Source organism: Nicotiana tomentosiformis, chromosome 2, assembly GCF_000390325.3.
Source record: "Nicotiana tomentosiformis chromosome 2, ASM39032v3, whole genome shotgun sequence".
Lineage (NCBI taxonomy): Eukaryota > Viridiplantae > Streptophyta > Magnoliopsida > Solanales > Solanaceae > Nicotiana > Nicotiana tomentosiformis.
Genome location: NC_090813.1, coordinates 142,993,314 through 143,007,897, shown reverse-complemented (window position 1 = coordinate 143,007,897; position 14,584 = coordinate 142,993,314).

The window sequence follows — 14,584 nt, the reverse complement described above, 5'->3', positions numbered from 1 at the left end:
TCTCTACCACTTCGAGATTAGGCTTGATACTTACTAGGTACACGATGTTTACGTACTCATACTACACTTGCTGCACTTTTTGTGCAGGACCTGAGGTAAGTACTAGTGGGGGATCTATCGTCTTACACCCACGCTATCCAGGGGCATAGTGGTGAGCTGCTTTTCTGAGCCGTTCTGCAGCTACTAGTGTCTCTCCCTGTATTTTTCATTCTGTCTATTTTATTTCAGATAATATTTGAGGTTTTGTATAATCTACTAGATGCTCATACACTTGTGACACCAGGTCTTGGCACACACATTGGTAGAATTTGATATTTTATTTATTTTTTTGGTTTTAAATTTTGTCAATATATGATTAATTTATTAAGTTGGGTTGCCTAGATGTAGTGTTGGGCGCCATCACGACCTATAAGTGAAATTGGGTCGTGACAGTATGCTTTATCGAATACATATATATACATCTAAATACAAGAAGAGAAACCCACTGTACAAACTAAAAATCAATATATGCAGACCCGAATATAAATAAATACATCTATAATTAGAGTCATTGCGTATTTTTGTTCTCCTTTAAGTTTCAATGGTTGTTGATGAACCTGCAAATACAATTCCATTGTTATATGTGAATGGTTTAACCCATTTCCCTAAACCTAATCCTAATCTCATTAGCCGTTGCCACCCTCTCCTCTGTCCTTTCCTCTTCCATGTCAACATTCAAAATCAATTCAGCTATGAACAGACCATGTCCGCTCCACTTTGGGAAAAGATACAACTCGTATCAGAAACTTTGATCAAGATATTTTGAAACTCATGTTAACAGAGATGAAATCTATCAAATCGAGATCTAGAGTTTGAGAACAATTTAGAGAGAGAACCTGCAAATAAAAGAGAATCGTGGTTCAACAATGGGGAAGACAATGATGCTGAGAGAGAGAGAGAGAGAGAGAGAGAGAGAGAGAGAGAGAGAGAGAGAGAGAGAGTAAAGAGAAATAAAATACGGTGATTTTGGGGGAGAATAAACTGAAAGAATGAGAGAGAAAAATATTAGACAGTGTATGTAATGGCTTAACGATAGAAAGTGACCATAAATACATATTTTTCTATAAAAACTAAAAGGTAACTATAGAAAATAATATTTTAAAATAATATTTATTCATAATAAATAAGGCGTAAAACTTTGCTATAGGAGGTAAAATTTTCATATAAAAATGCCCTTATCTAAGCCCACGATGGGCTGTAGGTATGGGCCTTGTGGGTCCAGAGGATATGGGAAGAAGCGGAGGAGATAGTCTTCACATCATTGAACTGGGCAATCGGAAGTGAAATACTTTGCATATTAAAATTACAAATATATGAAATAATTTTATTTTTAACTTATAAGTTTAACATAAAAATAGAAGGTTTAAATATATAATTCAATGATGTGCTTAAATTTAAGATTAAGTTACAATCAAATTTAATATCAAAATTTAAAGTCTTGGAAAATGGTCAAATTTACCCTTTACTATTAAATATTGTTTATATTTAACTTTCATTATACTTGTATCACTGCCGTGAATAGGTGTTCAAATCTACCCCTATTCTTAATGGTGCTCAATGCTCATATGTGGCAGTGGACCCTGCTATTAAAATGCCACAGTGGATGCCACGTGTGTATTACCATTTTTAATTCTTGAAAGAAATAAGAAAATGCCCTTTTAAAAAGTCTTTTTCCTTTGTCCCCCATCCTCCATTACTGTGTATTTTGGAAGTAAGAAATTTTTGCTCCTCCCATTTTTCATCTTAATTCAAACGAAGGAATTATGAGAACATGTTCCTTTAACTTTATCCTCTGCTAGCTCTTCTATTTTCCTTTCTTTGACCGGTGAACTGCAAACATGAACAAAGTAAAGCATCGAAATTCCATATGAAAGTCGATGAAGGTTATTCCAGAAATTCCCAAAGAAAGAACAAGAAATCTTGAAGAAAAATTCACTAACTTTTAGCATCACTATAATTTCCTGTTAACTTGGAGCATTTTCGTACTTTCACATTGTTGGGTCCGAACGTGACGTAAGTGCAGCAGTAAGAAAAAGACACTCAGTGAATCGGTGGATGACACACTTGGAGATAGGGACAGGGGCATGATTGACTCTTTGAAAAATATACAAGTGTTGAAAAAGTAAAGTCTGGGGACAACGGTAAACGTGAGGAATGGCACCTCCGCCCTAGTAAAGCAGTTCACAAGCAAGGGACATGCCAAACACCTACCTTTCCAACTAAGTCCAAGACGAGGACCCTTTAATTGACGATGCGTTCCATCGTCATCAAGCTATACGCGGTCGACAAGTAATAAAGTGATGAGAAAGTATCGTTCCTACGAGGATTTATGATCAACTATTGTCCAATCTAAATTATTTATAAATTGATTGCTCAAGTGGTTGTGAAGAAGATGATTGTGATTTATACGACTATAAATTACTATGAAATTACTAAACAAGCTAACAATTCAAAGGTGCAAAGCAACAAGCAAACACTTAGAAAGAATTTAATGAGATGAGAATATTCCGGGGTTATGGGATTAATGTCTCTCCTATTGCGTTCTTCCGGTTAATTTACTCACTTGATTTATCTAATTTGTTGATTAGTAGGGTTTATTATGATCACGAAGTTCTTTTGACGCTTCGCTTGCCTATTCAAGCCAACCTAATACTATATGTCTATAGAATTAGAATTATCAAGAAAACATGTAGATTTTCTGCGAAAATAACCAAGTAAGACAACTAGAATATGTCTATCCTAATCGCGAATCTATTCTCTGATGCCCGGATTCAAGAACTTAATCTATTCAATCTGATATGCAATTTATAGTTTCAACTTTCGAGTTCAACTATAAATTCGTAGATAGTACTTTATTGTTAGGTACGCAATAGAATAACTAAGTGCAAGATTAAATAAATAAATTAATATGATAAACCAAGCAAATAAATCAACTGTCAAACTACAATAGTCAATAACGACTCATAACCCCAGAACAATGAGGTTCTTAGCCACTCATGATGAAGTTAGACAATTTCATAAGTGTTGAATAGTCAAAAATACTAAGAAAGATGAAGCAAAACTGAGAATCCTTGCTCCCAAGTATTTTGTGCTTGTGTTTTTTTCTCAAAGTGGCGTTTCTCCCTCCAAAATAGGTTTAGACTTCTTTTTATACAAGTTGGGGGTGTGTAGGGCCGTCAAACCTCGTCCCGAGCGAAATAGGAGAGTGTCCCATCACCCAGCGTCCAGGGTAGTGCGTCGTGCTAGCCTTGGCGCTGTCCTGTTGGCCAAAATTTTCAGATCTGTAAACTGTGCCACTGGCTAATTTTTTCGTTTTGTTCCCTTTTTGCTTCAAATCGTGCAATTTCGTCCCACATTGCCTACAAATGACTTCTGTACATAAAAATACCACGTATTAAAATAATTTATTACGTTACACATCCAAAATCTACTAAACACGAGTAAAATGCGAGGCAATATGCATATAAATATACATTCTTTAAGCCAAATATCAACGCCCCGCACTTAAAATCTTGCTCTCCCTCGAGCAATGGAACTCTCAACTACACCCCAATAACTTACATATCAACTATGGAGGAGCAATCCAATTTTTTCAACCATACACTCTATCTTTGACTGTGGTCGATACCGACAATAAAACATGAGTATACGAATTTCACATTCTTCCCGTTTTACACATGCCTAAATATAAATATTTTAATTTAACCAATTCAAACAACCTACCCATAACCACCCTACCTCACGAGCCGACTCGTTACCACTAAGATTCTCAACTCGCACACTCACCCAACAAGAGAAGTTAACAATATTACCAATCCTCCATGAGATCATGTGCCCTCACCAACAAACAAGAGAATGAATATAGAAATAGCCCACACATTCAAATATCACTTTGAACATATATTAAGGACATCTCTCACTCTCACAAAGAAATTCATGTGCATCCCGTGGTCGTACCATAAGCTTATCCATAGTGTAAGTCTATACTAATCTAAGCTAGACAAGTCTAGGATCAATTAGGTTTTTCCAGGGGTTGTAATGCAGGCTAAGGGATAGGTAGGATATATTTAGAAATAGTGACTAACCCTCATAATCACTTTAATACACTACACTCAAAAATCGATCACACATTCTTCTCAACCAATTCACTTGCCACAAATCATACACGACGTAGCCCTTTTTCCAATTAAGCACTTCTATATCCCCACTAGCACGAACTAGTAGAATTAAGAGGTGTGAGTTCCCTTTTTGGCATATCAACATTTTTCTCAATTCTCTCTTTTTTATTTATACTTTTTTCCTTTTTGTTTGAACACACTCCTTACATTAAAGTTCTCAGCTAGTGCTTTCATAAATTTTGTGCACCTTTGGGCCCTTTCATGGTTCCACTCGAAAGCTACTTCCCAATCTCTCACCTTACTTCTTTTAGCGACTAAGTGCCTTCGGAGGTAAAGGTTCAACAAGCTTAATGTCACGACCCAATTTCACCTATAGATCGTGATGGCGCCCAACATCACAGCTAGGCCAGCCAACTAGTGAATTAAACATATATTAATTTCTTAAATAATTATCCGAGTAATTAAACTCTTCTTACTTTCAAAAATTAAGAAAATATGAAAGATCTAATTAATTAAAAACCAAGAAAATTAATGAAATCCAAAATTCTACTAGTGTGTGTGCCAAGACCCGCTGTCACAAGTGTATGAGAATCTAATAGATTATACAAAAATTCTAAATACTGTCTGAAATAAAATAGACAGAATACAAATACAAGAAGAGGAATTAGTTACTACAGAACGGCTCAGAAAGGCAGCTCACCACTAAGTCTCGGGATAACGTGGGTACGCGCCAGTAGGTCCACCTATAGCACCTGTCTCAGGTCCTAGACAAAAAGTGCAGCAAGCGTAGCATGAGTACGTAAACAACGTGTACTCAGTAAGTAGCAAGCCTAATCTCAAAGAAGTGGTGACGGGAGGTCGACTTTGACACTCACTATGGGTCAATAATATTAAAATATAAACATTTAATTAAACATGATTTATATGAAAAACAATAATTTTCTTAACAAGCAAAATCAATTAATTCTTTAAATTTCAATTATTTTTAATTTATCGATTAGCTTCACAAGCTACAATAAAATATCAGGGTATCGTATAATTATTATTATTAGGCACGATTTCTGTCGAGGTAGTTGGGCCCGGTCCAGAGTGTTGTGTACACTACCGAAGGACGTGCGGCACGATCCATAGATGCATCTATACTGCCAAGGCGTTCGGCCCGCTTCACAAGAAATGAGGATATTTTCTTATGAACCTCCGGAATGAGAAGTCATTATTATAAGGCTAACACATAAGGATGTACAATTTCTATTAACAGTCAAATAATTTGTACAAAAATTCAAGTATACAATATTTCAGTCTTTTACTATCTCTTCTAACAATTCACAAAATAATTCCAGTACTTTAATTAAATAAAATATGCAATTATCACAAGTAATTCATAATTTAAGTCCTAAACTACCCGGACATAGCATAATTAGTAGCTACGCACGGACTCTCGTCACCTCGTGCGTACATAGCCCCCACAATTAGTAATAATTATTACTTTAGATCACCTATGGGGTAAATTCTTTCTTACAAGATTAGACAAGAGACTTACCTTGTCTCAAAGTCCATTTCCCGATCAAAATGTCGCTTTAAAAATCCTAATTCGGTGCCGAAAAATCTGAATCTATCCAAATGTTATATAAAATAATGAATACATGCTCAATAATTCGAAATTAGACTATTAAATTAATTACCCAACCAAAAATGGTAAAATTCCTAAAATTCTCCCCGGGCCCACGTGCTCGGATTCCGAAAATTTTCGGAGGAAATTGTTACCCTTAATGTCAAGAACTCAAATATAAAATTTTCATCCAATTCCATAACCATTTTCGTGGTTAAAATCTCATTTTTATAAAAATCTAGGTTTTTCATCTAAACCCTTGATTTCCAAAATTTACAGGTTATAATCTACCCATAATCTATGTATTTTACTCAAAGTGTGTAGAATTAACTTACCTTCAAGTAGCTAGTTGAAATCCCCTCTCAAAAAGCTCCAAAATCTCCCAAGAATGAAGAGAAATGGGCAAAAATGGATGTTTTTTTCCCGTTCTTTAAGGGTTCTGCCAAACAGCCCTTTCGCATCAGCGGCTTGCAAGCCGCATCTGCGGCTCCGCATCTGCGAAAAAGGCACCGCAGATGCGGCTTCCCCCTAAGCCGGCCCGTCGCTTCTACGGTCAGTGGCTCGCATCTGCGAGTCCGCTTCTGCGACTTGTACGTCGCATCTGCGACTTGTACGTCGCATCTGCACCCCACTTCTCCGACTTGTACGTCACATCTGCGCTCAGTCCGCTTCTGCGGTGTCGTTCATGCACCTGCGGGCTCGCACCTGTGGTTGGCCAAGCCCAGGTGCGGTTGCAGCAGAAGCTGAAAGCTTCAGCTGCTGCTCCAAAGTCCAAAATTGATCCGAGCCTCATCTGGTTAACACCCGGGACCCCCCGGGTCCCTTCCCGAACATACCAACAAGTTTGAAATCATAAAACAGACTCACTCGAACCCTCGGAACATGTAAAACAACATTGAAATTAAGAATCATACCCCAAACTAAATTGATTCAACTTAGAAATTTCAAATTCTTCAAACTTACTCCGAACGCGCCGAAATATACTTATACTACTCAGAATGATATAAAATTTTGCGTGCAAGTCTTAAATCACCATACGAAGCTATTCTCAGGCTCGGAATTCCAAACGGACCTCAATTACTCCAAAACCTACTCCAAACCAAATTTAAAGAACATTAAATCTTCTAATAGTTGATTTTCACTATTAAGCGCCGAAGCGCTCCCGGATTGTCCAAAACCCGATTCGAACATACGCCCAAGTCCAAAATCATCATACAAACCTATTGGAACCGTCAAATCCTGATTCCGGAGTCATTTTCTAAAAATGTTGACCGAAGTCAAACTTGGCCTTTTAAAGCCAACTAATGAATCAAGTGTTCTGATTTTAACCCGAACACTTCTAAATTCCGAACCAACCGTCCCCGCAAGTCATAAATTAGTAAAAGCACATACAGAAAGTTTTATTTAGGGAAACAGGGTTCTAAAAGTCAAAATGACCGGTTGGATCATTACATTCTCCACCTCGTAAACAAACGTTCGTTTTCGAACGGGTTTAGAATTATACCTGGAGTGCTGAATAAGTGTGGATATTTGTTCCGCAAGTCCTCCTCGGCCTCCCAAGCCGCTTCCTCGACTGGTTGGCCCCTCCACTGGACTTTCACCACAGAAATTTTCTTGGACCTCAACTGGCGAACATGTCTATCAACAATGGCAGTTGGCTCCTCTTCATAACCCAAGCTCTTATCTAGCTGAATTTTGCTGAAGTCTAACACATGTGATAGGTCGATACTTCCGGAGCACAGATACATGGAAAACATGATGAATTCCCGATAGACTGGGAGGCAAAGCAAGCTCATAAGCAACCTCCCCAACTCATCTCAGCACCTCATATGGGCCTATAAACCTTGGGCTCAACTTCCCATTTTTCCCAAATCTCATGATTCCCTTTATCGGCGAAACTCTCAAGAGAACTTTTTCACCCACCATAAATGATAAATCACGCGCTTTCTGGACTGTGCTGTACGAAGTCGCTCCTGAATCAACTTTACCTTTTCCAAGATATCCTTCACCAAATCAGTACCATATAACTTAGCCTCACTGGGCTCAAACCATCCGATGGGCGAACGACATCGCCGACCATATAAAGCCTCAAATGGAGCCATCTCGATGCTGGATTGGTAACTGTTGTTATAAGAAAACTCGGCCAAAGGCAAGAAACGATCCCACTGAGCTCCAAAGTCAATCACATATGTCCTGAGCATATCCTCCAAAATCTGAATTGTCCGCTCCGACTGCCCGTCGGTCTGCGGATGAAAGGTAGTGTTGAGCTCTACACGGGTCCCCAATTCACTCTGTACTGCTCTCTAGAAATGTGAATTAAACTGAGGGCCTCTATCTGATATGATGAAAATTGGCACACCGTGCAAAAATATCCCCTGAATATAAATCTGGGCCAACCTCTCTGAAGTATAGGTAGTTACAACCGGAATGAAGTGTGCCGACTTGGTCAACCTGTTGCTAATGACCCAAACTGCATCGAACTTCCGCAAGGTCCGCGGTAACCCAACTACAAAGTCCATAGTAATATGTTCCCATTTCCACTCTGATATAGTCATCTGCTGAAGTAGGCCACCTGGCCTCTCATGCTCATATTTAACTTGCTGGCAATTTAGGCACCTAGCTATATATTCAACTATGTCCTTCTTGATCCTCCGCCACCAATAATGCTGCCTCAGATCACGATACATCTTCGTAGCACCTGGATGAATAGAATACCGAGAACTGTGTGCCTCCTCTAGGATCTGTTTCCTTAGTTCATCCACATTAGGAACACATAGACAATCCTGGAGTCGCAGAACACCATCCGCGCCAATTGTAACTTCCTTGGCACCACCCTATAGTACCGTTTCTCGAAGAACCAATAAATGTGAACATCAAACTGGAGAGCCTTGATCTGCTCAAATAGTGAAGACTAGGCCACAACACATGCAAGAACTTGGCTGGGCTCTGAAATATTCAACCTCACAAGTCTTGTTAGCCAAGGACTAAATATCCAAATCCAATGGCCTCTCCTCTGCTGAAATGAAAGCCAAACTACTCATACTCTCTGCCTTTCTACTCAAAGCGTCTGCAACTACATTTGCTTTGCCCGGATGATACAAGATAGTAATCCTTTAGTAACTCAAGCCATCTGCGCTGTCTCAAATTTAGATCCCTCTGCTTGAACAAATGCTATAAACTGCGATGATCAGTGTAAACTTCACAAGACACCCCATAAAGATAATGCCTCCAAATCTTAAGAGCGTGAAAAATGGCAGCTAACTCCAGATCATGTACCGGGAAAATTTTCTCGTGGGGTTTCAGCTGACGTAAGGCATATGCAATAACTCGCCCCTCCTGCATTAATACACAATCCAAACCAACACGTGAAGCGTCATAATACACTGTATACATCCTCGAACTGGAAGGCAACACTAACATTGGTGTAGTAGTCAATGTTGTCATGAGCTTCTGAAATCTTACCTCACAATCATCAGACCATCGGAACGGAGCACCCTTCTGGGTTAATTTGGTCAAAGGTGCTGCAATAGATGAAAAGCCCTCCACAAATCGATGATAATAACCTGTTAATCCTAGGAAACTCCTGATCTCAGTTGCCAAAGTGGGACGATGCCAATTCTGAACTGCCTCGATCTTTATGGGATCAACTTTAATCCCCTCGCCCGATATAATATGCCCCAAAATATGCTATAGAATTTAGCCAAAACTCACATTTGGAGAACTTAGCATATAGTTTTTGTTCCCGCAGGTTCTGTAGCACCACTCTCATATGCTGCTCGTGCTCTTCCTTAGTGCGTGAGTATATCAAAATGTCTTCAATGAAGACAATGACAAACGAATCAATATATGGCCTGAATACTATGTTTATCAAATCCATAAATGCCGCCGGGGCGTTAGTTAAACCGAAAGACATCACCAGAAACTCATTATGACCATATCTAGTTCGGAAAGCAGTCTTCGAAACATTCAAATCCCGAATCTTCAACTGATGGTATCCCGACCTCAAGTCGATCTTAGAGAACACCCTAGCACCCTACAACTGGTCAAATAGATCATCCATACGCGGCAACAGGTACTTGTTCTTAATAGTGACTTTGTTCAATTGGCGATAATCAATACACATTCGCATCATTCCATCCTTCTTCTTCACAAATAATACCGGTGCACCCCAAGGCGATACACTCGGTCTGACGAACCCTTTGGCAAGTAACTCCTCAAGTTGTTCTTTTAACTCCTTCAATTCTTTCGGAGTCGTACGATACAGTGGGATAGATATAGGTTGGGTATCTGGAGCCAAGTTAATACAGAAATCAATATCATGATCTGGTGGCATGCCTGGAATATCTGAAGGAAATACATCAGAGAACTCCCGGACTACAGGCACTGAATCAATCGCTGGAGTCTCTGCAGTAGTGTCCCGAACATAGGCTAGATAAGCCAAACAACCCTTCTTAACCATGTGTCAAGCCTTCAGAAAGGAAATAACCTGATTAGATGCGCTGACAGACGAACCCTTCCACTCCAACCTAGGTAATTCCGGTATTGCGAAAGTAACAGTCTTAGCATGGCAATCTAGGACGACATGATATGGGGGATAGCCAGTCCATGCCCAAAATGATCTCAAAGTTGGTCATATCAAGTAGCAGAAGATCTGCTATAGTTTCATAACCATAGAATGTAACAATACAGGGCCGATAGATCCGATCCACTATAACAGAATCGCCCACAAGAGTGGACACAAAAATAAGAGTACTTAAGGACTCACGAGAAACACCCAGGAAATGAGCTAATAGAGATGACACATAGGAATACGCAGACCCTGGATCAAATAATACGGAGGCATCTTTTCCGCAATCATAAATAATACATGTGATCATGGCATCTGAGGCCTCTACATCTGGTCTGGCCGGAAAAGCATAGAACCGAGCTGGAGCACCAGCTGGCTGGCCTCTGCCTGGCTGGCCTCCACTTCTAGGATGGGCCCTACCTACCTGCCCTCCACCTCTGGGTGGCCGGACGTTTGTTGGAGCAACTGGTGCGGTAATCATGGGCTGCTGTCCCTGCTGCACTAGTCTAACTCAAAGCCTGGGGCAGAGTCTCTGCACATGACTGAAATCCCTGCACTCAAAACAACCTCTCGGTGCGATGGGTTACTGACTGGAAGTCTGGCCCTGGTGACCTGAATACCCACCGGAAGAATCCTGAATAGCTGGTGGGCGATAAGAACTCTCTGGCATAGCACTAAAATAAGGTCACACTGGGGCACCCCAACGAGGCGGTGGTGCGGGATATGGGGCCTACTGGACTGCCCTCTCCCGAGCTGACCTCTACCCCCAGACGGAGCACCTCTGAACTCTCCAGAATATCTAAACCGCTTATCCCTCAAAACCTGCTCTCGGCTACACTGACGCACACCCTCAATCCTTCAGGCTATCTCCACAACCAACTCATAAGAAGTCCCCATCTCAACCTCTCAGGCCATAGTGGCCTGAATGCCAGTATGTAAACCCGCAACAAAACTCCGCACTCTCTTTGTATCAGTAGGGAGTATCATAAGTGCATGGCGAGATAACTCATAGAACCTCACCTCATAATCGGTTACTGGCATCTGACCCTACCGGAGCTGCTCAAATTGAAATCGCAACTCTTCCCTCTGGGAGGGTGGAATATACCTGTCCAGGAAAATACGGGTGAATCTGTCCCAAGTCATGGGAGGAGAATCTTCTAGTCTGCCAAGAAGATAAGACTTCCACCATCTACGGGCTCTGCCCTCCAGCTGAAAAGTAGCAAAGTCTACCCCATGAGATTCCAATATCCTCATGTTGTGTAGTCTGTCCCTGCACCGATCAATGAAGTCTTGGATATGCTCATGTCTTTCACCCCCAAAGACAGGGGGATGTAGTCTAGTCCATCTTTCCAATAGCTTCTGCGGCTCGACGACCAAAGCTGGTCTGGACTCAGGTGTACCTGCTGCCTCTGGTTGGGTTCCACCCATATGTAGTGCACCCTGGGTCTGATATACAACAACTGCCTGCCCATGAGCCTGTGCGGTAGGGGTCTATGCTCCCCCGCTTGCCTAAGATGTGGCTGGGTCTGCCAAAAATAAACCGGCCTGAGTTATAGTGTCCATGAACCACATCATACGGCCCATGAACTCATGGAATCCCGGTGTAAACGTGAAATCCACCGGAGCTGGCTTTGCCACGGGCACCTTGCCCTGTTGCTCAATGATAGGATCCTCTGCTGAACCCACTGGTGGCATAACTGGAACAATTATGGGACGTCCTCGTCCCCTACCACGGGCTGGAGCCCTCCCTTGGCCTCTAACAACAGGGGGAGCAACTCTTCCCTGGTCTGGAACTTCATTAGAGCGCATTCTCACCATCTGTGAGAGAATAAGAGAAAGTTATTTAGTACTACATTAATTGCACAATGGGAGATGAAGAAAGGTAATTTCCTAACACCCTATAGCCTTTCGAAGATAAGTACATACGTCTCCGTAATTCGCAAGACTCTATTAGGCCTGCTCATAACTTGTGAGACCTACTTGAACCTAGTTCTCTGATACCATATTATCACGACCCAATTTCACCTATAGGTCATGATGGCGCCCAACATCACATCTAAGCCAGCCAACTAGTGAATTAAACATATATTAATTTCTTAAATAATTATTCGAGTAATTAAACTCTTCTTACTTTCAAAAATTAAGAAAATATGAAAGATCTGATTAATTAAACACCAAGAAAATTAATGAAATTCAAAATTCTACTAGTGTGTGTGCCATGACCTGGTGTCACAAGTGTATGGGCATCTAGTAGATTATACAAATATTTTATATAATGTCTGAAATAAAATAGACAGAATACAAATACAAGAAGAGGCATTAGTTGCTGCAGAACGGCTCAAAAAGGAAGCTCACCACTAAGCCTCGGGATAACGTGGGTATGAGCCGGTAGGTCCACCTATAGCACCTGTCTCAGGTCCTGCACAAAAAGTGCAGCAAGTGTAGCATGCGTACGTAAACAACGTGTACCCAGTAAGTATCAAGCCTAATCTCGAAGAAGTAGTGATGAGAGTTCGACTTTGACACTCACTATGGGTCAATAATATTAAAAATAGAAACATTTAATTAGACATGATTTATATGAACAACAATAATTTTCTTAACAAGCAGAATCAATTAATTCTTTAAATTTCAACAATTTTCAATTTATCGATTAGCTTCACAAGCTACAATAAAATATCAAGGTATCGTGTAATTATTATTATTAGGCATGATTTCTGCCGAGGTCGTTTGGCCCGGTCAAGAGTGTCATGTACACTGCCGAGGGACGTGCGACACGATTCATAGATTCATCTATACTGTCGAGGCATTCGACCCGTTCTACAAGAAAGGAGGATATTTTCTTATGAACCTCCGGAATGAGAAGTCATTATTATAAGGCTAACACATAAGGATGTACAATTTCTATTAACAGTCAAATAATTTGTCCAAAAATTGAAGTATACAAAATTTTAGTCTCTTACTATCTCTTCTAACAATTCACAATATAATTCCAGTACTTTAATTAAATAAAAGATGCAATTATCACAAGTAATTCATGATTTGAGTCCTAAACTACCCGGACATAGCATAATTAGTAGCTACGCACGGACTCTTGTCACCTCGTGCGTACGTAGCCCCCACAATTAGCAACAATTATTACTTTAAATCACCCATGGGGTAAATTCTCTCTTACAAGGTTAGACAAGAGACTTACCTTGTCTCAAAGTCCACTTCCCGATCAAAATGTCGCGTTAAAAATCCCAATTCGGTGCCAAAAAATCCGAAACTATCCAAATGTTATATAAAATAATTAATACAAGCGTAATAATTTAAAATTAGACTATTAAGTTAATTACCCAACCCAAAACGGTAAAATTCCTAAATTTCTCCCCTGGTCCACGTGCCCGGATTCAAGAAATTTTCAAGGAAAATCGTTACCCATAATGTCAAGAACTCAAACATAAAATTTCCATCCAATTCCATAACCATTTTCGTGGTTAAAATCTTATTTTTATAAAAATCTAGATTTTTCATCTAAACCCTTGATTTCCAAAATTTACAAGTTATAATTTACCCATAATCTATGTATTTAACTCAAAGTGTGTAGAATTAACTTACCTTCAAGTTGCTAGTTGAAATCCCCTCTCAAAAAGCTCCAAAATCGCCCAAGAATGGAGAGAAATGGGCAAAAATGGTTGTTTTTTCCCCGTTCTTTAAGGGTTTTGCCAAACAGCCCTTTCGCATCTGCGGTTCGTAAGCCGCTTTTGCGGCTCCGCATCTGTGAAAAAGGCATCGCAGATGTGACTTCCCCCTAAGCCGGCCTTGTCGCTTCTACGGTCGGCAGCTCATATCTGCGAGTCCGCTTCTGCAACTTGTACGTCACATCTGCGCCCCGCTTCTGCGGCTTGTACAAGTGCATCTGCGCCCTGTCCGCTTTTGCGGTGTTGTTCACGCACCTGCGGGCTCGCACCTATGGCTGGCCAAGCGCAGGTGCGGTTGCAGCAGAAGCTGCTCCAAAGTCCAAAACTGATTTAAGCCTCATCCGGTTAACACCCGGGGCCCCACCCGAACATACCATCAAGTTTGAAATCATTAAACGGACTCGCTCGAACCCTCGGAACGTGTAAAACAACATCAAAACTAAGAATCATACCCCAAATCAAATTGATTCAACTTAGAAATTTCAAATTCTTCAAACTTACTCCGAATGCGCCGAAATATACTTATACTACTCGGAATGATACTAAATTTTACGTGCAAGTATTAAAT